The sequence below is a fragment of the Pelodiscus sinensis genome, chromosome 2 (assembly GCF_052426305.1).
Source record: "Pelodiscus sinensis isolate ZL-2025 chromosome 2, ASM5242630v1, whole genome shotgun sequence".
Lineage (NCBI taxonomy): Eukaryota > Metazoa > Chordata > Testudines > Trionychidae > Pelodiscus > Pelodiscus sinensis.
Genome location: NC_143053.1, coordinates 253,260,174 through 253,287,609, shown reverse-complemented (window position 1 = coordinate 253,287,609; position 27,436 = coordinate 253,260,174). Strand labels below are relative to the sequence as shown.

The following is a 27,436-nucleotide window of genomic DNA, read 5'->3' as shown; positions in this document are numbered from 1 at the left end:
AACGGAGCGCTAGTGTAGCGCCTAGGAAAGTTAGTTCGAACTAACGTCCGTTAGTTCGAACTAACTTTGTAGTGTAGACATACCCTGAGTCTCCTACCAAAGAGTGTCTTTCTGGGACTAGCATATAAGTTATCTGTCATGGAGCTAGAATCACTAAGACTAAGGGTCCTTATAAAGGTCAACAGCTATATTGAAGAGATGGTTCCATGGACTCGGTGGGCCATGATGAGCCATTGCATGTCTGCCTTTAGAACTGTGGAGTTGCAGATCTCACCTCTTCAATATCACCAACAACCCCCAAGGGGAGATTGGAAGATGCTACCGCCTTCTCGACATCATCCCCGTGTGCAGATGAGACCACCATGGGTGAAGGACAGCTGTTGGAAGCTGAACCTAAGCAAGAGAAAGGTCATGGTGGTCAGAGAGAAACACTTTGAAGAACTATCCCGAACCCACCACTTTCAACAGAGATCGTCTGTTTCCTGGTGGTGTGCTGCCACTGTCAGGCCGACTGAGGGTGCGGGGGTGGGAGGTGGGGAGGAGGCAGTTGCCCTGTGGCCCAGTTCTTCAAAGACAGTGGTGGTGAAGCTCCAGGCCCTTTAAATCACTGCTAGAGTACCACACAGTGTGCTCCAGTGGTCTAGGAAGCGCTGAGGGCTGTGGAGGGGGGAGGGACAGGTCATGCTGAGGTCTGGACGGCGCTGAGGTCTGTCTTCCTCTGCTTAACCCATTCTGCCCTTCAGGTCCCCTGGCCACCGTAGTCGTATAAAGACAAAGTTTAAACCTGAGTGCCTAATTTCAGGCATAGAACATAAGAACATAAGAATGGCCGTACTGGGTCAGACCAAAGGTCCTTCTAGCCCAGTATCCTGTCTGCCGACAGTGGCCAGCACTAGGTGCCCCAGAGAGGGTGGACCGAAGACAATGATCAAGCGATTTGTCTCCTGCCATCTCTCTCCAGCCTCTGACAAACAGAGGCCAAGGACACCATTTTATCCCCTGGCTAATAGCCTTTTATGGACCTAACCTCCATGAAATTATCTAGCTTTTCTTTAAACTCTATTATAGTCCTAGCCTTCACAGCCTCCTCTGGCAAGGAGTTCCACAGATTGACTACACGCTGTATGAAGAAGAATTTTCTTTTATTAGTTCTAAACCTGATACCCATTAATTTCATTTGGTGTCCTCTAGTTCTTCTATTTAGGGAACTAATAAATAACTTTTCTTTATTGGCCCTCTCCACACCACTCATGATTTTATAGACCTCTATCATATCCCCCCTCAGTCTCCTCTTTTCTAAACTGAAAAGTCCCAGTCGCTTTAACCTCTCCTCATATGGGACCCGTTCCAAACCCCTAATCATTTTAGTTGCCCTTTTCTGAACCCTTTCCAAGGCCAAAATATCTTTTTTGAGGTGAGGAGACCACATCTGTACACTGTATTCAAGATGTGGGCGTACCATAGTTTTATACAGGGGCAGTAAGGGTACGTCTACACTACAGCGCTAGTTCGAACTAACTTAGTTCGAATTAGTTAATTCGAACTAAGCTAGTTCGAACTAACGCATCTAGAACTAAAAACTAGTTCGAACTAGCGTTTTGCTAGTTCGAACTAGTAAGTCCACATTGAGTGGACTCTGAACAGGGCTTAAGGATGGCCGGAAGCAGTGCCGGCAGGGCATAAAAGGAGGACTTAGAGCATGGAGATACTGTCTCAGGCTAGCCGAGGGCTGCGCTTAAAGGGTCCCGACCCCCACCCCGGACACACAGTTCTAAGGGGTGCCCCGCTTGCAAAGAAGTTCTGGCTTGGAGTGCCCTGAGTGCCCACACTGGGCACATCACACCACTCGGCCATCAGCCCGGCTGCACTTGCCGCAGGCTGCCATCTGGGGAGAGGGAGTAATTGGGGGGCTGCAGGAGAGCTTCCACCCCCAGAAGCCCGCAGAGCCAGCCCAGTCCTCCCCATCGGGGGCTCGTACCCCATTCCTCCCTCACCTCCTTCCACTTACCCTTCCCTAGCCCCCCTTCTTATTGATGTACAAAATAAAGATAACGTTTCTTCCAACATTGACTCTGTCTTTATTGAAAAAAAACTGGGGGAGACTGGGAAAAGGAGGTGGGAGAGGGGAAGAGAAAGGCTGGGAGAGGGGAGGGCAACTAACATGATCAGGGGTTGGGAACAGGTCCCAGATGAAGAGAGGCTACAGAGACTGGGACTGTTCAACTTAGAAAAGAGGAGACGGAGGGGGACAGGATAGAGGTCTCTAAAAGCAGGGGTTGGGTGGAGAGGGTGCATTCAGAAAAGTTCTTCCTGAGTTCCCATAAAGAAGGACTAGAGGACACCAAAGGAAAGGAATGGGTAGCAGGCTTCAAACTAGTAAGAGAAAGTTGTTCTTCTTGACAAAGCAAAGAGTCAACCTGTGGAACTCCTTGCTGCAGGAGGCTGTGAAGGCTAGAACTAGAACAGAGTTTAAAGGGAAGTGAGATAAAGTGATGGAGGTTGGGTCCATGGAGTCCTATTAGCCAGAGGGTAGGAGTGGTGTCCCTGCCCAAAGTTTGTGGAAGGCTGGAGAGGGATGGCACGAGACAAATGGCTTGGTCATTGTCTTCGGTCCATCCCCTCCAGGGTCCCTAGGGTTGGCCGCTGTTGGCAGACAGGCTACTGGGCTAGATGGACCTTTGGTCTGACCCAGGACGGCCATTGTAAGCTCAGGGCTCAGTGTCGGGGGTCTCAGTGGACCCCCTTGATTTTCATGCACACCTGGTCCTGGGTGGCCAGGCTGGCAGCTCTCCTGCCCTAGACGGCCACTTTCCTGTGCCTAGTGCGGAGATCGTGGACGAGGTCCACGATGTCCGCACTAGCCCAGGAAGGTGCCCGCCTCTTGCGGTCCAGGGCAAACTCCCGGGAGCCGCCAGCCTGGTCCCGGGAAGAGGGGGTGGGCTGGGGGGCATCGGGTGGGTGGCTCTGTGCCGTGCCAGGTGCAGGGTCTGCTAGCTGGGTGCTGGCAGGCTTGCACCTGGCACGGGCACCGTAGCCAGCCCGTGCCCCTTTAAGGGGTCCGGGGCCGGGAGGGGGGCATAGAGTTTCCCTGGTGTTGGCCAGAGTGGCCACCAGGGAAACCTGGGGAGGGCTAGCCTCCCACTAGTTCGAACTAAAGGGCTACACAGCCCTTAGTTCGAACTAGCTAGTTCGAACTAGGCTTAGTCCTCGTAAAATGAGGTTTACCTAGTTCGAACTAAGCGCTCCGCTAGTTCGATTCAAATTCGAACTAGCGGAGCGCTAGTGTAGCACCTATTAAAGTTAGTTCGAACTAACGTCCGTTAGTTCGAACTAACTTTGTAGTGTAGACATACCCTAAGATATTCTGGGTCTTATTTTCTATCCCTTTCCTAATAATTCCTAGCATCCTATTTGCCTTTTTGACTGCCGCTGCACACTGCGTGGAAGTTTTCAGAGAACTGTCCACGATAACTCCAAGATCCCTTTCCTGATTTGTCGTAGCCAAATTAGCCCCCATCATACTGTACGTATAATTGGGGTTATTTTTCCCAATGTGCATTACTTTACACTTATCCACATTAAATTTAATTTGCCATTTTGCTGCCCAATCACTGAGTTTGGTGAGATCTTCTTGGAGTCCCTCACAGTCTGCTTCTGTCTTGACTATCCTAAATAGTTTGGTATCATCTGCAAACTTTACTACCTCACTGCTTACCCTTTTCTCCAGACCATTTATGAATAAGTTGAAAAGGTTTGGTCCCAGGACTGACCCTTGGGGGACACCACTAGTTACCCCTCTCCAATCTGAAAATTTACCATTTATTCCTACCCTTTGTTTCCTGTCTTTTAACCAGTTCTCAATCCAAGAAAGGACCTTCTCTCTTATCCCATGACCATGTAATTTACACAAGAGCCTTTGGTGAGGGACCTTGTCAAAGGCTTTCTGAAAATCCAAGTATACTATATCTACTGGATCCCCCTTATCCGCATGCTTGTTAACCCCTTCAAAGAACTTTAAGGCTGTGTCTACATTGGCATCCCTTTCCGGAAAAGGGATGCTAATGAGACACTTCGGAATTGCAAATCCGCGGGGGATGTAAATATCCCCCGCGGCATTTGCATTTACATGGCTGCCGCTTTTTTCCGGCTCGGGGTTTTTGCCGGAGAAAAGCTCCAGTCTAGATGCGATTTTCTGGAAAATAAACCCTTTTCCGGAAGATCCCTTTCAAGTAGGAATAAGCAATCTTCCAGAAAAGGGCTTATTTTCCAGAAAATCATGTCTAGACTGGCGCTTTTCTCCGGCAAAAACCCCGAGCCGGAAAAAAGCTGTAGCTATGTAAATGCAAATGCCGCGGAGGATATTTAAATCCCCCGTGGATTTGCAATTCCGAAGTGTCTCATTAGCATCCCTTTTCCGGAAAGGGATGCCAATGTAGACACAGCCTTACAATAGATTAGTAAGACAGGATTTCCCTTTACAGAAACCATGTTGACTTTTGTCCAACAAATTATGTTCTTCTACATGCTTCACAATTTTATTCTTTACTATTGTTTTGACTAATTTGCCAGGAACTGAAGTTAGATTTACCGGTCTGTAATTGCCAGGATCGCCTCTAGAGCCCTTTTTAAATATTGGTGTAATGTTGGCTACCTTCCAGTCATTAGGTACGGAAGCCGATTTAAAGGATAGGTTACTAACCACAGATAATAGCTCAGCAATTTCCCATTTGAATTCTTTTAGAACCCTTGGATGAATGCCATCCGGTCCTGGAGATTTGTTAACATTAAGTTTTTCTATTTGTTCCAAAACCTCCTCTAATGACACTTCAGTCCGGGACAGTTCCTCAGATTCATCACTCACAAAGGATGGTGCAGATTCAGGAATCTCCCCAACGTCCTCAGCCGTGAAGACTGAAGCAAAGAAATCATTTAGTTTCTCCGCAATGGCTTTATCGTCCTTGATTGCTCCTTTTATAGCTTGATCATCTAGGGGACCCACAGGTTTTTTTAGCAGGCTTCCTGCTTCTAATGTACTTAAAAAACATGTTGTTATTTCCTTTTGAGTTTTTGGCTAGCTGTTCCTCAGAATCTTTTTTTGCTTTTCTTATTACATTTTTACACTTGATTTGACAGTGTTTATGTTCCTTTCTATTTATCTCACTAGGATTGGACTTCCACTTCTTAAACGATGCCTTTTTGTCCCTCACTGCTTCTTTTACATGGCGGTTAAGCCACAGTGACACTGTTTTAGGTCTCTTGCTATGTTTTTTAATTTGGGCCTCTATTATGGTTTCTTTAAAAAGTTTCCATGCAGCTTTCAGGGATTTGGCTCTAGTCACTGTGCCTTTTAATTTCTGTTTAACTAACCTCCTCATTTTTGTGTAATGCATCTTCATATTTAGGATAAAGTGGCTTTATGCAAGTGGGACCTGCAGGCCCATGGCACCTCAGAAAAATTGGGCCATTTATTTCAATGTCCAAATACAGATGTGTGGATCTGAGAACTATGGCCTATGTGACTTGCTGAATCTCATTCAGTAAATCAGAGCTAGAATCAGAACCCAAGTCCCCTCTGACAGTCCTCTGCTTTTCTAGGAGACACCACTGGAATTCAGTGTCTGCCTTTGCAGAGAAACTCTCCATGTTAGACTATTTACTCCATAAGAAGAATATCTTATGGAAAATTTGTAGAATAGAATGATTATCTCTTCTATTCTAGGTTTCCTCCCCTCTACAAACTGTTATTTATTATTTTACCTCAGGGCAGGCGACAAATTCTTCTCCTTGGAGAACCCGCAGGGGAAATATGCTTCTCAACCTGAAGTGGCCCTGTCCCACTGAAATTACTTCGTTACCAAGGGGAAGGAAATGACAGAGAGATTCTCTGCAAAGGGTTGCCTGAAATGTCTGTGTGACATTTTTGAAAGAGCGCCATGAAGATGAATCATAGACAGTGTAAATAGAGGGATGAGGAGATATTTATTTCATCTACTCCTTGTTATCCCTCACGGTGCTGTAATAGATATGGGAGACCTCATGCTGGCATGCCCCCAAACAGGACAGCTTTTGAGAGCTGTGCTCATTGAGTTTATGTCTCAAGGAGTGCTGCTGAGGGAAGGTAAAGCTAAAATCTGGCCTGAGGGAGCATCCTACGATCACCTTGGCCTTTTGTGTTCTTTGCGAATGATGCCGTATTTCGAATTTTCTGTTTTCTTTAACATAGGGGCACACAGGATCGCCAATGTGTGTGTATGGAGGGGGAGGGTGGGCAAAAAGGGCAGTTGCCCCAGGGAACAGAGGCCTAGGCGCTTTAAATTACCTCTGAAATGCTGCACTGTGCACTGCGGGTGGCTCTGAAGGCATGCCGTGTTTTCGGTGGCACCGAGGGTAACAGACAGGGGCGGATATAGAGCAGGGCAAGCGGGGCAGCCGCTCTACGCCCTGCACTTCAAGAAGCCCCGCACATGCGCCGTGGCACCACCGTGCATGCGCCGTGGCAAAGGGGGGCCCCCGCGAAATTGTGCTGCCCTGGGCCCCGCAAAATGGTCATCTGCCCCTGGTAACGGACTGCCCCTGGCCCCTCTCCTCCTGCCTGAGGCCTCGCCTCCTCCAGGAACGCAGAGCTGGGCTCCCCCTCACCTTGCCCAGAGGCCCACAGACACAGTCGGCTCTCCTGGGGACACACAACAGGATGACTCTTCCTTCTGAATTTCCTTTAAGGAGCTTAAGCTCCTCTCAGTATGTGGGGTTATGGTGTGGAGCAGCCGGTCTGAGCAAATGGAAAGCCAAAACCTGAACAGATGAGTCATTGAAACAGTTGGGAAGCAATCACGGCCAAGAGTCCAAAGTAGTGGAGTTACTACCTGGGCATGTTGTGCATTGAAAACTGTGTTAACATGCCAAGCTATCGCTTACAATGCGAAGATTTCCTGGTCCTTCTTGAAGACTGGCGGGCTCTGCAGGGAAGCATACAATCTTGGTTTTCTGTAGTCAGTCAGTCTGCAAAGAGCCAGGGAGCAGCCTGTTTTGATTTCTGTGTGTTACGGGTCTGGATTTTAAGAAACAAGGTTCTGTTACACTACCAGAAAGATCACGAAACAAACAAAAAAATACTCCATCTTCCGTGTTTGTGTGCTGTGAACATAACAGTGCAGAAGGCATCTGATGAAGTGAGTCTTCGCCCACAAAAGCTTATGCTCCAATAAATCTGTTAGGGTATGTCTACACTACAACGTTAATTCGAACTAACTTAGTTCGAATTAGTTAATTCGAACTAAGCTAATTCGAACTAACGGATCCAGACTAAAAAACTAGTTCGAATTAGCAAAATGCTAATTCGAACTAGCATGTCCACATTAAGTGGACCCTGAACCGGGCTTAAGGATGGCCGGAAGCAGTGCCGGCAGGGCATCAGAGGAGGACTTAGAGCGTGGAGATGCTGCCTCAGGCTAGCCGAGGGCTGTGCTTAAAGCGTCCCAACTCCCACCCCGGACAGACAGTTCTCAGGAGTGCCCCGCTTGCAAAGCAGTCCTGGCTTGGAGTGCCCGGACTACCCACACTGGGCACATTACAGCACTCGGCCATCAGCCCGGCTGCACTTGCCGCAGGCTGCCATCTGGGGAGAGGGGGCAATCGGGGGGCTGCAGGAAAGCTTCCACTCCCAGAAGCCCGCAGAGCCAGCCCAGTCCTCCCCATCGGGGGCGCGTACCCCATTCCTCCCTCACCTCCTTCCACTTACCCTTCCCTAGCCCCTTTTCTTGATGTACAAAATAAAGGACAATTGTGTTCAAAAATGGAATCTGTCTTTATTGAACAAAACTGGGGGAGACTGGGAAGGAGGTGGGAGGTGGGAGAGGGGAAGAGAGAGCCTGGGAGAGGGGAGGGCCTACAATGATCAGGGGTTGGGAACAGGTCCCATATGAAGAGAGGCTAAAGAGACTGGGACTTTTCAGCTTAGAAAAGAGGAGATGGAGGGGGGACAGGATAGAGGTCTCTAAAAGGAGGAGTTGGGTGGAGAGGGTGCATACAGAAAAGTTCTTCATTAGTTCCCATAAAGAAGGACTAGAGGACACCAAAGGAAAGGAATGGGTAGCAGGCTTCAAACTAGTAACAGAAAGTTGTTCTTCACAAAGCAAATAGTCAACCTGTGGAACTCCTTGCTGCAGGAGGCTGTGAAGGCTAGAACTAGAACAGAGTTTAAAGGGAAGTGAGATCAAGTCATGGAGGTTGGGTCCATGGAGTGGTATTAGCCAGGGGGTAGGAGTGGTGTCCCTGCCCAAGGTTTGTGGAAGGCTGGAGAGGGATGGCACGAGACAAATGGCTTGTTCACTGTCTTCGATCCATCCCCTCCAGGGTCCCTAGGGTGGGCCGCTGTCGGCAGACAGGCTACTGGGCTAGATGGACCTTTGGTCTGACCCAGGATGGCCATTGTAAGCTCAGGGCTCAGGGTCGGGGGTCTCAGTGGACCACCTTGATTTTCATGCACACCTGCTCCTGGGTGGCCAGGCTGGCAGCTCTCCTGCCCTAGCCAGCCACCTTCCTGTGCCTAGTGCGGAGGTCATGGACGAGGTCCACGATGTCCGCACTAGCCCAGACGGGTGCCCGCCTCTTGCGGTCCCGGGCAAGCTCCCGGGAGCCGCCAGCCTTGTCATGGGAAGAGGGGGAGGGCTGGGGGGCATCGGGTGGGTGGCTCGAGCCGTGCCAGGTGCAGAGTCTGCTGGCTGGGTGCTGGCAGGCTTGCACCTGGCACGGGCACCATAGCCAGCCCGTGCCCCTTTAAGGGGCCCGGGGCTGGGAGGGGGGCAGACGAGTTTCCCTGGTGTTGGCCAGAGTGGCCACCAGGGAAACCTGGGGAGGGCTAGCCTCCCACTAGTTCGAATTAAGGGTCTACACAGCCCTTAATTCGAACTAGTAAGTTCGAACTAGGCTTAATCCTCGTGGAATGAGGATTACCTAGTTCGAACTAAGCGCTCCGTTAGTTCGAATTAAATTCGAACTAACGGAGCACTAGTGTAGCACCTATGAAAGTTAGTTCGAACTAACGTCTGTTAGTTCGAACTAACTTTGTAGTGTAGACATACCCTTAGGGTATGTCTACACTACCACCCTAGTTCGAACTAGGGTGGTTAATGTAGTCATACGAACTTGCAAATGAAGCCTGGGATTTGAATTTCCCGGGCTTCATTTGCATGTTGCCGGGCGCCGCCATTTTTAAATGTCCACTAGTGCGGACTCCATGCCCGCGGCTACACGTGGCACGAACTAGGTAGTTAGCTTTTTTGCCCAGAAGGTTACAGTGGAAGCTCATGTTCAGCTGACTATTCAACACAACCCCCAAATCTGTTTTAGAATCACAGTTTCCCAGGATAGAAGCTGCCTTCCTGCAAGGGGAGACTACAGTCTTTATTCTCAGTTGTCCACAGTTACATCTAGCTGTATTACTACACATATTGTTTGCTTGTGCCCAGTTTACCAAGCAATCCAGATCACTCTGCGTCCGTGATCCATGCTCTTCATAATTTACTACTCCAAGTTTTGTGGCATCATCTCACATTATCCGTGATGGTTTTATGCTGTTTTCCTGATAATTGCTAAAAATGTGAAATGGTATATGTCCAAGAACTGATCCCTGCAGGACTCCATTGGAAACATATGATTCTCCATGCATACTTAATTTTGACCAAGTACCCAGTCAAGTGTCTTACGGAAGTGTATTACATCACCATTGCTACCTTCATCAATCAATTACATTAATTATATCACATTCCTTTACTTCTTTTTTAATCAACTCCTATATCAGCCACTCCATTATCTTGCTTGTGATCGATTTCAGATTGACAGGCCTATAATTACCAGTCTCAGAGGGATAACCGTGTTAGCCTGTAACTTTAAAAACAATGAGCAGTCCTGTGGCACCTTAGGGTATGTCTACACTAGCTCGTTAATTCGAGTTAGGTAGGCAAATGAGGTGACCGGAGTTGCAAATGAAGGCTGGGATTTAAATATCCTGGGCTATATTTGCATGTTCCCGTCCGGTCACCTTTTTGAAATTTCACTAGCCCGAACTCACTACTGCGTGGCTACACGTGGAATGAGGAGTAACAGTTAATTCGAACTAAGGACTTAGTTCGAATTAACATTTCACTGCCGCGTGTAGCAGCGTGTCAGAGAGTTCAGGCTAGTGAAATTTCAAAATGGCGACTGGACGGGAACATGCAAATAAAGCTCGGGATATTTAAATCCCGGGCTTCATTTGCAACTCCAGTCGCCACATTCACCTACCTAGTTCGAATTAACGAGCTAGTGTAGACATACCGTTAGAGACTAACAAATATATCATGAGCTTTTGTGGGTAAAACCCACTTCATCAGATGAGTGTTCATCTGATGAAGTGGGTTTTACCCACGATAGCTCATGATATAATATATTTGTTATTCTCTATGGTGCTACACAACTGATTGTGTCTGTAAATACCAGGTAATTCCATTTCCTTTTGAAAAAATTCCACAGTGTGAGTTTTCTTCCAGTCTGCTGGAACGTACATAAGAACATACGAGCGGCCCACACTGGTCAGGTCAAAGGTCCATCTAGCCCAGTATCCTGTCTGCCAACAGTGGCCAATGCCAGGTGTCTCAGAGGGAGTGAATCGAACAGATAATGATCAAGCGATCTCTCTCCTGCCATCCATCTCCACCCTCTGACAAACAGAGGCTGGGGACACCATTCCTTATCCATCCTGGCTAATAGCACCTTAAGGTATGTCTACACTACCCTCCTAGTTCGAACTAGGAGGGTAATGTAGGCATACCGCACTTGCAAATGAAGCCAGGGATTTGAATTTCCCGGGCTTCATTTGCATAAACTGGGCGCCGCCATTTTTAAATCCCTGCTCGTTCGAACCCCGTGCCGCGCGGCTACATGCGGCACGAACTAGGTAGTTCGGACTAGGCGTCCTAGTCTGAACTACCATTACTCCTCATTCCACGAGGAGTAATGGTAGTTCGGACTAGGAAGCCTAATCCGAACTACCTAGTTCGTGCCGCATGTAGCTGCGCGGCACGGGGTTCGAACGAGCAGGGATTTAAAAATGGCGGCGCCCAGTTTATGCAAATGAAGCCCAGGAAATTCAAATCCCGGGCTTCATTTGCAAGTGCGGTATGCCTACATTACCCCCCTAGTTCGAACTAGCGGGGTAGTGTAGACATACCCTTAGAGACTAACATATATGTATGTGCGTGTGTGTATCTGCACATATATATATACTGTATACATATACATGTACATATATACACACACACACATGCAGTTTCCCTTCTCTTCCATTGACTTTGTCTGTCTAGATAATAGCTATATATAGCTGCCTTCACTTCTCCTCTAAATGAGGTGAATTTTTAAACCAATGCATCCTTCTTCCTTGATTTTTTAATGTAATTCTCCTCCCAGCTGATTTGGCTCATAACTATTTTCGACTTTATGAAACTGACTCTATTAAAATACCAAGTATATATACTCCGGTTCCAGACTTCTTTCTGATTGAATATTATAAATATGATCAATCAATGATCATTTGTACCTAAGCTACCATTAATTTTTAGCTCTGTGCTCAGTTCCTCTTTATCGGTTATGACAAGGCTTCATAAAGAATTCCCCCAGGTTTTCTGTAACACAGGTTGAGTTAGGGCTCTTGTCATCTCTAATGCTTAGAAATGCCAAGGATGTTTTAGTACTGGCAGCTAGAGATCTCCAGCATCTGTCACTCACATAGACGACCCCTATGATCATGCATATGCTTTTTGTCCTTCAGTGCCACTCTTCCTTCTTCTCTTTTTCCCACTTGCTTCTTCCTAAATAGGGGCAAATCATTCCACCAGGTTTCACGAATTCAAACTACATTGAATTTCTGCTCATAGAATCATAGGATACTAGAATCGGAAAGGACCTCGAGAGGTCATCAAGTCCACTCCCCTGAACTCAAGACTGGACCAAGCACCATCTAGACCCTGACAGGTGTCTGTCTAACCTGTTGTTAAATATTTCCAGTGATGGAAATTCTAATAACCTCCCTAGGAAATTTAGTCCAGTGTTTAACCACCCTGACAGTTAGGAACTTTTTCCTAATGTCCAATCTAAACCTCCCTTGCTGCAATTTAAGTCTGTTGCTTCTTGTCCTATCCTCAGAGGCCAAGGAGAACAGTTTTTCTCCCTCCTCCTTGTAACACCCTTTTAGATATTTGAAAACTGCTCTCATGTCCCCTCTCAGTCTTCTCTTTTCCAAACTAAACAAACCCAGTTCCTTCAGTCTTCCCTCATTGGTCATGTCTTCTAGACCTTTAATCATTTTTGTTGCACTTCTCTGGACCCTCTCCAATTTCTCCAATTCTTTTGAAATGTAGTGCCCAGAACTGAACATAGTACTCCAATTAAGGCCTAATCTGTGCGGAGTAGAGCGGAAGAATGACTTCTTGTGTCTTGTTCACTACTCTCCTGTTAATGCATCCCAGAATCATGTTTGCTTTTTTTGCAACAGTGTCACCTGGCTGACTCATATTTAGCTTGTGGTCCCCTGTAATCCCTAAATCCCTTTCTGCAGTACTCCTTCCTAGACAGTCACTTCCCATTCTGCATGTGTGAAACTGATTGTTCCTTCCTAAGTGGAGTACTTTGCATTTGTCCTTATTAAACTTCATCCTATTTACCTCAGACCATTTCTCCAGTTTGTCCTGATCATTTTGAATTTTGACTGTATCCTCCAAAACACTTGCAACCCCTTCCAGCTTGATATCATCTGCAAACTTAATAAGGTACTCTTTATGCTAGGGGTGGGCAAGATATGGCACAGGGGATAGATCCGTCCCGCCATGCCTTTCAATCTGGCCTGCAGCCCACCCCACTGGACCCACAGGAAAGGAGCAGCTCCATGCCTCAGAGCAGCTAGCTGCTCCATCTGCCTCTCTGTGCTGGGGGTAAGGGGAAGCTTCATGTGCTGCAAACTCCCTCCTTTATGCAAACTCCCTCTCAGACCCCACACCCACTTCTGTACCCCATCCCCTACTCCGAGCACACTTCTGCACCCAACTGCCATCCTAGACCCCACACTCCTTCCATAGAAAAGTGAGGCCTTTGACTACTTACCTAAATCTTGGAATGCCCCCACCACATCAAAAATATCACCCAGCCCTGCTCTATGCCAATATCCAGTTCACTGATGAAGATATTGAACAGAACCAGCCCCAGAACTGACCTCTGTGGAACCCCACTTGTTATATACTTCCAACATAACTGAACCATTAATAAACTACTCTCTCAGAATGATTATCCAGCCAGTTATGCACCCACCTTATAGTAGCCCTTTCTAAATTGTATTTCCCTAGTTTATTGATAAGAAGTTCACACACGATCATATCAAATGTTTTACTAAAGTTTAGGTATACCATGTCCACCGCTTCTCCCTCATCTACGAGACTTGTTATCCTATCGAATAACAAGTTAGAAAGGAAAGATCCTATAGGCTCCCAGGGAAATCTGCCTGGCACTGGATCTCTCTCCTAAGCTTTGGAACAGCCTCCCGAAGGGGGTGTTGGAGACCCACACTTGAGCCATGTTGATCTAAACTGTAAAATGGGGATCGTAAGAGGGCAGCTTGCCCCTCTATAGGCCCAGACAACTGGGATTACTGTGAAGTGGCACACTTGATGGAGAGCAGCTGGTTCCTCCACAAAGGGCAGTGGAAAGCTGGAGGGAGGGAAGGAAAATGAGAAAAGGGAAAGGAAAAGCAGAAGCAGTTGCAGCCTGCTCCGGAGCCTGCAGAGAGCGAGAACGGCTTCCAAAGGGAAAACCCAGAGAGCAGGGGAGTTGCCCTAGCTTGTAATAACCTGCTAAACAGCATAAGAGAGGATAACTGCAGAGAGGGGCAGCTTGCGAGACTGTGAGGTCTACAGTGAAAAGCGCAGTGCAAGCGCTGTGAGCTAGTGTGATGAACTCTGTGCTCCACAGGGGATTCCTCTACCATGAGATGACTCTTTTATTGGCGGGCTAGAAAACTAGATATTGCGTCAGACTAGCACGAAGTGGCCACCCCGTCTCGGAGAGACCGAGACACTAAACTGGAGAATCTGCAAACAGCCATGAGACAGAGAGACAACAAAGGGTCCAAAGAGGTTGCAATAGGAAGGGCAGAAAACAACAAGCTGAGAACCATCTGGGAAAAATCCAAGCTAGAGAAAATGATCCAAACTGGATCATAATATTGGGCCAGCTCCTCAATGTGGTGTAAAGCAGTGTTACTCCCACACAATTTCACACCAGTGAAGGATCTGGCCTGTTCTTTCTGCAGCCCTCTTCTTTAATGTTGCTTGCGTGTGTTTGCAAAATCTGTCTCTTTGCTTTCTCTTCCTGCTATCCAACCTCAATGGTCCTTTAATTATTTCTTATTTGTATGACTGTAACTCTGAGGAGCCCTCATCATAGACCAGGCCTGTTATGCAATGCATGTGGATGAGATGATGGTGTAGGGAGGAGTGGTTTAGCTTTATAAGGAACTAGGGAAACTTTTGGGATAGTGGGAGCCTATACAGGAAGGATGGGCTCCACCTAAACCATAGTGGATCCAGACTGCTGATATTTAACATTAAAAGGGTCGCAGAGCAGTTTTTAAACTAAGAGATGAGGGAAAGCCGATGGCTGTGGAGGAGCACATGGATTGGACAGAGATGTCTCTTAGAGGAGAGTCTATTGATAGAGATTCTCTAGGTTTTAGTCAGGAGGAGAGGATGGAAGAGGATAAAGTATGGGCCAGATCAGACGAAAAACATTCACATAAAAAAGAATTTGACACATGAGAAAAGGGCAGATAAATAAACAGTGACAAGTTTTTAAAGTGCTTGTACACAAATGCTAGAAGTCTAAAAAATAAGATGGGTGATCTAGAGTGCCTTGTGTTAAAGGAGGTGTGGGGGTTCGGGGTGCAATCACCCCCTCTTGGTCCGAGAGGAGGGGTCGGCGAACCCTCGTGCCCCCTCTTGGTTTCCCTTCAACTCTCGGGTCCCCGCTATGGGGCCCACGATAATGGGTGCGATCACCCCCTCCCGGGAGGAAGGGGGGGTCAGCGAACCTGGCAATATTTGCCCGTCTCTGCGGGGTGGGGCACAAGGCCCCTGGTTTAGAGTTTCCCCTCGCGGGGTTGCGTCTTGTGTTTTCCCTTCGTCAAGGTCTTGGGGAGAGGGATGCTCCCTTCAGGGAGGGAGGGGGACCCGGTCCCACCCTCTCTCTGGGTCCCAGCCCGGGGCCCTAAGTGGCGGGGCATGTTGATGCCCCGGCGCGGTGGACGAGGGAGTCATTCCCTCCGCAACTCGTCCACCCATGGTCGCCAAAAGCGCCCTGCCCCGGGCTCCTTCCTCCCTCCGGGTGGCTCCTGCCGATCGTGCCCGTCGCCCCTGAACCTACCCCGGTTCGGTGTCCTGCGGTGTCCCGCTCCCGGGTGCGGCCTCTGGGGAGAGCTCTCGGGTCCCGATCCGCCTCTGGTTGTCCCGATCCCTCCGGGTATGGCGTGGTGGGGTCTGCCCCCCGTCCGCCGAGGGGCTGAGCGACCGCCAAGGGCAGTGGCTGTCCTGGAGGCCTCGGGACCAGCGCCGGGCCGACAGCTGTGGGATGTGGCGCTCGGGCTTCGTCCTGCTGTCAGGGCTGCTCCCCCGCCTCCGCGAGGAGCCTGCACCCTGCTCCGTCGGCGGCGGGCCCTTTTGAATTGGCCCGCCGCGCCAGCCGCTACCTGGGGTCCCGCCCCTTCTGGGCACGTCCCGGCGTGCAGCCCGGCCGACCAGCGGCGTCGCTCCGCCCCGTCCCCGCTGTCCGGGGCCATGGGGAACGGGCCGTGCTCCCGCAGCCGGCGCAGGCGCGGGGGTAGTGCCCCCACCCACTGCCACCTACGGCTTGCGCTGGGGAAATGCTGGGGGGCCCGATCCTGGCTGTCAGCCCCCTGCCGGCGGGGGCTCCGGCCGCCGCGCCCCCGACCAGTGACAGCCCGTCACATGAGGACACTGATATAATAGGCATCACAGAAGCCTGGAGGAGTGAGGACAATCAGTGGGACACAATCATTCTGGGGTGCAAAATATATCAGCAGGACAGAACAGGTCGTGCGGGTGGGGGAGTGGCACTATATGTGAAAGAAAATTTAGAATCAAATGAAGTACAGATTTTAAATGAATCAACATGTTCCATAGAATCACTATGGATAGTAATTCCCTGCTCTAATAAGAATATAACAGTAGGGATCTATTATCGACCACCTGACCAGGACAGTGATAGTGACTATGAAATGATAAGGGAGATTAGAGAGGCTATCAAATTAAAAAACTCAATAATAATGGGGGATTTCAACTATCCCCATATTGATTGGGTACATGTCACCTCAAGACAAGATGCAGAGACAAAATTTCTTGATACCTTAAATGACTGCTTCTTGGAGCAACTAGTACAGGAACCCACAAGGGGAGAGGCAATTCTCGATTTAGTCCTGAGTGGCGCGCAGGGTCTGATCCAAGAGTTAACTATAACAGGACCGCTTGGAAATAGTGACCATAGTATAACATTTAACAGTCCTATGGTGGGAAGAGTACCTCAGCAGCCCAACACTGTGGCATTTAATTTCAAAAAGGGGAACTATGCAAAAATGAGGAGGTTAGTTAAACAGAAATTAAAATGTAGAGTGACTAAAGTAAAATCTCTGCAAGCTGCATGGACACTTTTCAAAGACACCCAACTTAAATGTATACCCCAAATAAAAAAACATAATAGAAGAACTAAAAAAAAGCCACCATGGCTTAACAACCATGTAAAAGAAGCAGTGAGAGATAAAAAGACATCTTTTAAAAAGGTGGAAATCAAATCCTAGTGAGGTAAATAGAAAAGAGCATAAACACTGCCCAATTAAGTGTAAAAATGTAATAAGAAAAGCCAAAAAGCATTTGAAGAATAGCTAGCCAAAAACTCAAAAGGTAATAACAAAATGTTTTTTAAGTACGTCAGAAGCAGGAAGCCTGCAAAACAACAAGTGGGGCCCGTGGATGATCGAGATACAAGAGGAACACTTAAAGACGATAAAGTCACCGCAGAGAAACTAAATGAATTCTTTGCTTCAGTCTTCACGGCTGAGGACGTTAGGGAGTTTCCCAAACCTGACCCATCCTTTGTAGGTGACAAATCTGAGGACTTGTCACAGATTTAAGTGTCATTAGAGGAGGTTTTGGAATTAATTGATAAACTTAACAGTAACAAGTCACCGGGACCAGATGGCATTCACCCAAGAGTTCTGAAAGAACTCAAATGTGAAATTGCGGAACTATTAACTATGGTTTTTAACCTATCCTTTAAATCAGCTTCTGTACCCAAGAATTGGAAGATAGATAATGTAATGCCAATATTGAAAAAGGGCTCTAGAGGCAATCCCGGCAATTACAGACCGGTAAGTTTAAGTACCGGGCAAATTAGTTGAAACAATAGTAAGGAATAAAATTGTCAGACACATAGAAGAACATAATTTGTTGGGCAAAAATCAACATGGTTTCTGTAAAGGGAAATCATATCTTACTAATGTATTAGAGTTCTCTGAAGGGGTCAACGAACATGTGGACAAGGGGGATCCAGTAAATATAGTGTAGTTAGACTTCCAGAAAACCTTAGACAAGGTGCCTCACCAAAGGCTCTTACGTAAATTAAATTGTCATGGGATAAGAGGGAAGAATCTTTCATGGATTGATAACTGGTTAAAAAGAAAACAAAGGGTAGGAATAAATGGTAAATTTTCAGAATGGAGAGGGGTAATTAGTGGTGTTCCCAAAAATTCAGTCCTAGGACCAATCCTATTCAACATATTCCTAAATGATCTGGAGAATGGGGTAAACAGTGAGGTGGCAAAGTTTGCAGATGCAAACTGCTCAAGGTAATTAAGACAAAGCAGACTGTGAAGAACTTCAAAAAGATCTCACCAAACTAAGTGATTGGGCAACAAAATGGCAAATGAAATATAATGTGAATAAATGTAAAGTAATGCACATTGGGAAAAATAACTCCAACTATACGTATAATATGATCGGGGGCTAATTTAGCTACAACTAATCAGGAAAGAGGTCTTAGAGTCAGTGTGGATAGTTCTCTGAAGACATCCACGCAGTGTGAAGCAGCAGTCAAAAAAGCAAACAGATGTTAGGAATCATTAAAAAAGGGATAGAGAATAAGACAGATAATATCTTATTGCCCATCTGGAATACTGCGTACAGATGTGGTCTCCTCATCTCAAAAAAGATATACTGGCATTAGAAAAGCTTCAGAGAAGGGCAACTAAAATGATTAGGGGTTTGGAACAGGTCCCATATGAGGAGAGATTAAAGAGACTGGGACTTTTCAGCTTGGAAAAGAGGAGACTAAGGGTATGTCTCCACTACCCCGCTAGTTCGAACTAGCGGGGTAATGTAGGCATACCGCACTTGCAAATGAAGCCCGGGATTTGAATTTCCCGGGCTTCATTTGCATAAGCAGGGAGCCGCCATTTTTAAATCCCCGCTGGTTCGAACCCCGTGCAGCGCGGTTACACGGGGCTCGAACTAGGTAGTTCGGACTAGGGTGCCTATTCCGAACTACCGGTACACCTCGTTTCACGAGGAGTAACGGTAGTTCGGAATAGGAACCTAGTCCGAACTACCTAGTTCGAGCCCCGTGTAGCCGCGCTGCATGGGCTTCGAACCAGCAGGGATTTAAAAATGGTGGCTCCCCGCTTATGCAAATGAAGCCCGGGAAATTCAAATCCCGGGCTTCATTTGCAAGTGTGGTATGCCTACATTACCCTCCTAGTTCGAACTAGGAGGGTAGTGTAGACATACCCTAAGGGGGGATATGATCGAGGTATATAAAATCATGAGTGGTGTGGAGAAAGCGAATAAGGAAAAGTTATTTACTTGTTCCCATAATATAAGAACTAGGGGCCACCAAATGAAACTAATGGGCAGCAGGTTTAAAACAAATAAAAGGAAGTTCTTCGTCACACAGCACATTGTCAATCTGTGGAACTCCTTGCCTGAGGAGGTTGTAAAGGCTAATTTTCTGTTTCTTTCTTTACAGCATGAATATGAGAGTAAGTGGTGTTGCATAACAGTGGAAGGCATAACAGGGTTTAAAAGAGAACTAGATAAATTCATGAAGGTTAAGTCCATTAATGGCTATTAGCCAGTATGGGTAAGGAATGGTGTCCCTAGCCTCCGTTTGTCAGAGGGTGGAGATGGATGGCAGGAGAGAGATCACTTGATCATTACCTGTCCGATTCACTCCCTCTGGGGCACCTGGCATTGGCCACTTCTGGCAGACAGGCTACTGGACTGGATGGACCTTTGGTCTGACCCAGTATGGCCGTTCTTATGTTGTTATGTTCTTATAAACTCAGGACCAAAAGTTGGCCTCTTCCCCAATTCTCTCCCTTTACTCCTAATTATCTCCACCATAATTTATTATTTTTAGAGAAGTTACAGCTAAGGGTACGTCTATACGGCAGTGTTATTTTGGAGTAATTGCTATTATTCCAAAATAACACAGTGCACATCTACACTACAAGCCTTTATTTCAAAATAATGTCGAGATGGAGGACTTCTTATTCTGACTCCTGTAATCCTCATTTCACGAGGAGTAAGGGAAGTCAAAGGAGGGAGTGTTCTTCCTTTGACTCCCTGCTGTGTAGAGAGCCCCAACAGCTGAATTAACCTGTTTCAACTTAAGCTACACAATTAACATAGCTGAAATTGTGAAGCTTAATTCGACTTTAGCCCTACTGTGTAGAAGTACCCCAAGGTATATCTGCACTGCACTGTAAACACACAGGCTGTGTCTACACTGGCATCCCTTTCGGAAAAGGGATGCTAATGTAGCACTTTGGAATAGGCAAATCCACGGTGGATTTAAATATCCCCAGCGGTATTTGCATTAACATGGCTGCCGCTTTTTTCCGGCTTGGAGATAAGCCGGAGAAAAGCGCCAGTCTAGACGTGATTCTCCAGAAAATAAAGCCTTTTCCGGAAGATCTCTTATTCCAGGTAGTAACAAACTGCAGTAACGGAAATGCACCAGTAGAACCCAAACTCTGAAACAGTTCAGGCCAATCATAGAAGGGCCCTTGATGTCCTGTTACTGAGAAAAGTCTTTTACAGACTTTGAAAGCTTTGACCTTTCTGTAGTCGCTCTTCTCTGTAGAGCTCAAGTCAAACTAATAAAGCACGGCTTTCAGTGAGGAGTAAGAATAAGAGATCCTCCAGAAAAGGCTTTATTTTCCAGAGAATCATGTCTAGACTGGCGCTTTTCTCCGGCTTATCTCCAAGCCGGAAAAAAGGGGCAGCCATGTTAATGCAAATACCGCGGGGGATATTTAAATCCCCCACGGATTTGCCTATTCCAAAGTGCTACATTAGCATCCCTTTTCCGGAAGGGATGCCAGTGTAGACACAGCCCCAATGCACGGCCTGTGGGACCCAAGCTTATGGGTGCGGTATCTCCAAGCCCTGTTCGAGTGTCCACACTGCATTGTAAAGCTGGTTTACAATTGCTGGGCTGGGTCTCAGAGTTGTGTTACGGTGTCTGTACTGCAGAATGCAGGCCTTCTGACCCAGGTCTGCAGCTTGACCTGTGTCCATACAGCAGGACTCATGCTGACATCAGGTCCTGAGTCCTGAATGCTTCTTGACCCAAATCAGTGTGTGGACAGAACAGGGGCTTAAGCTTGAATCTGAGCCAGAGCCCAGGCTTAGTGTACAGTGTAGACATACTCTAGGAGTGAGTCAAGAAGCAGAGACCTGTTGTATTAGGTTCTGTTTAAGCAATGGGAGCCCATTTCCAATCCAAATCATTTCCTCTCCCTTCTTACTGTTGGGTATTCAACAAACACAGAATCATAGAATCATAGAACAAGAGAACTGGAAGGACCCTCGAGAGATCATCAAGTCCAGCCCCCTGCCCTCACAGCAGGACCACCAAGCACTTCTCAGGTCCCAGCCAGAGACTGGAGATGTCTCACCCACTCTGAATTAATTAGCAGGGATGTCACACTCCCAGCTCTGTATCCCTTCTCTTCACGTCTTCTCGGTGTTCATTCTTTGTTCTCGTACATCACCCAGTACAATATGCACAATGGGGTACACTCTTTCCCATTACCTTTCCTGCATCCTTTGTTCATTTTTGTTCCATTTAGATGAGGTAGTAACAAACTGCAGTAATGGAAATGCACCAGTAGAACCCAAACCCTGAAACAGTTCAGGCCAATCATAGAAGGGCCCTTGATGTCCTGTTACTGAGAAATGTCTTTTACAGACTTTGAAAGCTTTGACCTTTCTGTAGTCACTCTGCTCTGTAGAGTTCAAGTCAAACTAATAAAGCACGGCTTTCAGTGAGGAGTATTGCTTCCCTTCTAAGTTAATAAAAGAAAGGCGAGAAAATCTGAGATGCCCGTAGGTCAGAAAATGCCATTGAATAGGTTTTTTTCATCCACTTGTGGTGGGGATACAATGGCCATACCACTGACTCTCATATTCATGCTCTGAAGAAAGAAACAGAAAACTAACAGAAGGAGTCAGGGGGCAGCCGCGTTAGTCTGTTAAGGTATGTCTGCACAACCGGGCTATGTCAGGATACTGGCAGTATCCCGAAATAGCTACCCCACGTCTTTTGAATGAGCCTGCTATTTCGAGATAGGTCTCAAAATAGCGGACACACTATTTCAGTATCCCTGTAACCGAGGGTTAAGGGATGTCTCGAAATAGTGTGGTATGTCGAAATTTGGCACTGTGTAGATGCGCCAAATTTTGAAATATGCTGTTTTGAAATTAAATCAAAATAAGGTACACAATTTGTGTACAAATTGCATATCTTATTTCGAGTTTAGGGTGCTGCGTAGGCACAGCCTTACAGCAAAAATAACAAGGTGTCCGGTGGTTCTTTAAAGACCAACACGTTTGTTAGGGTATTAGAGCATAAGCTTTCATGAGTTACATCTCACTTCCTCACATGCTGAAGAGAAAAGAAACAAAAAAGGAAGGGATACAGAGCTGGGAGTGTGACATCAGCGCTAATTAATTCAGAGTGGGTGTGGCTCATCTCCAGTATATGGCTGGGACCTGAAGAGTGAAGTAGGGACACTACAAAGGAGTCCTGCAAGTAGCTAGAGTTCATGGTGGCTGAGTGTACACTGAGATTTCAGAGGAAGAAGAATCTGAGGACATTGGCTATCAGATAGGGCTGGAGTAAGGTTGCCAGGTGTCTGTTTTTTGACCAGAACACCCAGTTCAAAAGGGACCCTGGAGGCTCATGACAACACTGCTGACTGGGCTGCTAAAAGTCTAGTCAGTGGTTCAGGGGGGTCTAGACAGGCTCCCTCCTTGTCCTGGCTCCACATGGCTCCCGAAAGCAAATGGTATGTCTGGCTCCTAGGCATAGGGGCAGCCAGATGGTCTCTGGACGCTATCCCCACACTGAGCACTGGTTCCACAGCTCCCATTGCCCAGGAACTGCGGCCTGTGGGCCCAGGTGGCACGCAGAATCCTTTGGCTTATGTGCCTAGGAACCAGACATGCCGGCTTCTTCTGGAAGGCTCTTGAAATAAGCACAGCCTGAGGTAAGTGCCACCTGGCTGGACCGTGCACCACAAGTCACCTCCTACATTTTGGCTCTCTTCCTCTGGTCAGAACCCTCTCCCATACCATAACTCCCTCCCAGAGCCTGCAACCCTTTCCCTCCTCCCACAACCCAACCCTCTGCCCCAGCTTGAGCCCCCTCCAGCGCTCCAAACCCTTCAGCCCCATGCCCATCTCAGGGCCTGCACCCCCAGCTGGAGCCCTCACTTCCTCTCGCAGCCCAACCCTAGTGCAGTAAAAGTGAATGAGGGTGAGGGACAGCAAGTGACCAATGGAGGGTGGGTGGAGTGAGTGGGAGTGGGGTGTTGGAGAAGGCGTAGGGCAGGGGCAGGGTCTGGGGGAAGGAGCATGGCAGGGAGTACGGCAAGGGAGCCAGTTTTGCAAAGTTAACAAACCTAGGCTGGAGATAAAAGGTCCAGCAGAAAAGGCCCAGGGAAATAGCAGCTAAGGTTTGAAGTTGAGCATGTGCTGCTGCTGGCTGTAAGGTCTCTGGAGTAGAACCTGGAGCAGTGGGTGGGCAGCCCTGGCCAGCCACAGGTAAAGTGACATAAACCCCCAAAAGAGGACACGGTTATTTAGCAGTTTAAACCAAAGACTGAATCTGAAGGACCCAGAGCTCAGGCTGAAGAGCCTTGCATGGACAAATAGACTCTTTAGTTACTGGACTCTGTAATACTTGCAGAGGTTCATTTGGACTGTGTGATTTGGCCACCAGGCCAAGCTACTGAAGGGCCACAAAAGTCAGCCAGATGCCTGCAAGAGGTGCCAATGACTAGAAAAGGTCTGTACTAGGAGATTCTCAAAAGATGAGTACCCCCTATGTCACCATGACAACGGTCACCTTCCTAAGACAGCAGGTAATCAAACACTGTCTGACTTTCTGCTAAAAAACAACAACAAGTGGTCGGGTAGCACTTTAATAGTCTAATGAAACATGTAGATGGTATCATGAGCTTTCGTGGGCACAGCCCACTTCTTCAGATGACCGGAGTTATGAGTTGGGGATATGAAAACTCGAAATAAATAGGAGAGGGGAAGGGGAGCGGGGAGAGAAAGAAAAAAGGAGGAGAGTGGGAGACAGAGCATTATTAAGTATCTGGAGAATGGGTACTTAAGCCTAAGCAGATAAAAATCAAAGTCAATAGATAGATTCCTAAAACAGGAAGGACACCACTCAGGGAGCTGTTAGCACCTTCAGTGGTTATTAAGTAGATAGATTCCCACCATCCCATAACATGATTGAGTCCATTAGCATGTACATTGAATTTGTGGATGAACTGGGATTCCAGGGCTTCTCTGTGTATTTGGCATGTAGAGCTGGTTTGTGACAAGACAGCTACTTGCAGGTCTGTCAGACTGTGGTTAAGCAAGCTGAAATGCTCACCAACAGGCTTCTGTATATTCCCTTTACGTATATCTGATTTGTGTCCATTGATTCTTTCCCGCAGAGAGCGTCCAGTTTGTCCTATATATATATATAGCCCTGGGGCACTGCTGGCATTTGATGGCATAGATCAAATTACTGGATGTACAGTCAAATGACCCTTTGATTTTGTGGCTTATGTTGTTTGCTCCAGTGATGAATTCACCAGTGTAGGTATGTGGGCAGAGCTGGCACCTTTTTTGGTTGCAGGGCTGGGTTCCTGGTGGTTTATAATGTGGTTGTGTGGCGAGGTTATCAGAAGGAATACTTTTCAGATTAGGTGGTTGTCTGTAAGCAAGAATAGGTTTTTCTCCTAAGGCCTCTGAGAGTGAGGAATCATTTTCCAAGATGGGTTGTAGATTGTGTATAATGTGTTGGAGGAGTCTGAGTTGTGGACTGTAGGTAACAAGAGGAGGAGTTCTGTTATTTTCTCTTTTGGGTCTGTCTTGAAATAGTTCATGTCTGGGTACTTTTTTGGCTTTGTCAATTTGTTTTTTTACTTCCCCAGGTGGGTATTTCAGTTTTAGAAATGCTCTGTAAAGTTCCTGTAGGTGACTGTCTCTGTCTGTGGGGTTGAAGCAAATCTGATGGTATCATAGGGCATGGCTGTATACAATTGACTGAAAAATGTGTCTGGAATGGAAGCTGGAAGCATGAAGGTAAGTATAGCGGTTGGTGGGTTTCCAATATAGGGTGGTGGAAGTTTGTCCATTATTTAACTGTACTGTAGTGTCTAGGAAGTGGCTTTCCCTTGTGGGCTGGTCTAGGATGAGGTTGATAGAGGTGTGGAAGTTGTTGAAATCCTTCTTCAAGAGTCTCTCTTCCATGGGTCCATATGATGAAGATGTCGTCAATGTAGCATAAGTAAAGTAAAAGTGTTAGGGGGCGAGAGCTGAGGAAACGTTGTTCAAGGTTAGCCATAAAGATGTTGGCATATTGTGGTGCTATGTGAGTGCCCATGGCTGTGCATCTGATTTGGAGATAGGAATTGTTTCTGAACTGGAAGTAGTTGTGGGTGAGGATGAAGTCGCAGAGCTCTGTAATCAGGTGTGCAGTGTTGCTATCAGGGATGGTGTTCCTGATGGCCTGTAATCCGTCTTTGTGTGGAATGTTGGTGTAGAGGGCTCCTACATCCATGGTGGCTAGGATGGTCTTTTCAGGAAGATTATTGATGTTTTGGAGTTTCCTCAGCAAGTCGGTATCGTGGAGGTAGCTAGGAGTGTTGGTAGAATAGGGTCTGAGGAGGGAGTCGATATAGCCAGATAATCCTGTGGTAAGTGTGCCAATGTTGGAGATGATGGGCCGTCCGGGATTACCAGGTTTGTGTATTTTGGGTAGTAGATAGAAAGTTCCTGGTCTGGAATTGGGGGGTGTTAGTGTAAATTTGTTTCTGAGTAGCATCAGGGAGTTTCATGAGCAGTTTTTTCATGTTTTTTTGGTATTCCTTAGTGGGGTCACAGGAGAGAAGCCTGTAGAATCTGGTATTGGTAAGTTGTCTGTTCACCTCCTGTTCATAATCTGTCCTGTTCATGACGACTGCAGCTCCTCCTTTGTTAGTTTCTTGGATTATGAAGTTAGGGTTGGTTTTGAGGCTGTGAAAAGCATTGCATTCTGCATGACTGAGGTTGTAAGTTATATGTTGTTGTTTGCTGATAATGTCAGCTTGAGAACGTTTGCAGAAGCACTTGATGTAGAAATCCAGACTTTCGTTATGTCCATTGGTGGGGCTCCACATAGAAGCCTTCTTCTTGTGGGATTGGCAGAGGGAGCAGTAAGGTCAGTGTGTTGTATATTGGTGTGTTGGAAATATTCCTTCAGGCGGAGGCGGTGAAAATAAGACTCCAGATCCCCACAGAACTTAATCATATTTGTGGGGGTGGTGGGGCAGAAGGAGAGTCCACAGGATAGGACAGATTCTTCTGCTGGGCTGAGAGAGTGATTAGATAGGTTGATGTTGTTGTTGGGTGAGTTGAAGGTATCCGTTATGAAAGATCCTGAGGCATGTAGCAGTTCGGACAGTTTATTGTCCTTTTTCCTCTGAAGGGAGATGAAATGGTCCTTTTAGGTGGTTTGTTGAATAGCAGTAAAGTCTTGAAGATGTGAAATGTGTGTGGAGGCTTGCTTTTTTATGATAGTTCTTAATGTAGAGAGTTCATCCTTGATTTTCTTCTGTTTATTGTAGAGAATGCTGATAAGGTGGTTCCTTTTTTGCGAGGGTATGGCATAATTTCTGTCTGTAATCCATGGGGTATGTAGATTGTAGTGGGTTTTTCACCCTTAGGCCATTAGGTATAATGTCCATCTGTTTGCATTTGGAAAGGAAGATGATGTCAGTTTGGATTTGTGCAAGTTTCTTTGTGAAGTTGATGGATTTCCACTCCCTGTTTCTAGCACTGTCTGACCCCCCCATGGCAGGAAGTAACAGTGGTAAACAGTGGTGTCTGATAAAGAAACCAGGAGAATGAGGTAAGATGGCAGATGGGCAACCAGGGAGAGCTTATCTCTAAGGAAAGTAAAACATGAATTTAACATGATCCATTCTGGTCAGCCCTCTGACTGCTTTGTAGAAGATCCTCAGCTGGTATGAAATGTCATTTAGCTCTATGGAGCTAAAGCAGTGTTTCTCAATCATTTTTTATAGTACCCCTTTATATATCTATATCTATCTAATCTATATCTATATCTATATCTATATCTATATCTATCTAAAGTACCCCCAATACCTACAATTTTCAGACACACAATTTTTTTTCTACCATTGCAACACATTTGTTTACACAACTTAATTGTAGCCGGGCGGGCGATGAAATTTTTGGGTGTAAAAAGTACAACAATAATAAAACGCTGTAAAACTTAAAACAAACATTCAGTTTTCTCCAGATTTCAGTTGTGTTGACGTACCCCCCCAGACTTCTCTCGAGTACCCCTAAAGGTACTCATACCTCTGGTTGAGAAAAACTGAGCTAAACTGATTTACACTGTTTGAGGCTTGGGGTCCCTGACTGGAGGTTATTTCTATCCCTTATCCTCTGAGCCTTACTCTGCAAACCCATACATGCATGAGTTATTGCTCATGCCCTAGTCTCAGTGCTGGAGATGGCAGTGCGGCACTTACAGAAGGTGTTGGTTTGCAGATGATGTCAAGGTGGCAATTCTGGGGACCAACTGGCTAAGCAGCAGTTCTGCAAAAAAGGAGCTGGGGATTACAGTGGATGAGAAGTGGGATATGAGTCAGCCATGTGCCCGTGTAGCCAAGAAGGCTAATGGCATATTGTGCTGCATTGGTAGGAGCACTGTGAACAAATTTAGGGAATATGGTTGTTAAATTCTGAGTAATTGACTAATTGAATAGTCG

The 27,436-nt window shown here is 46.8% G+C and overlaps 1 pseudogene; it reads right to left on the bottom strand.

Annotated features, from left to right (window-relative positions):
- Window positions 1–247: 247 nt before the first annotated feature.
- Window positions 248–25,482, bottom strand: LOC149525462 (uncharacterized; annotated as a pseudogene).
- Window positions 25,483–27,436: the final 1,954 nt, after the last annotated feature.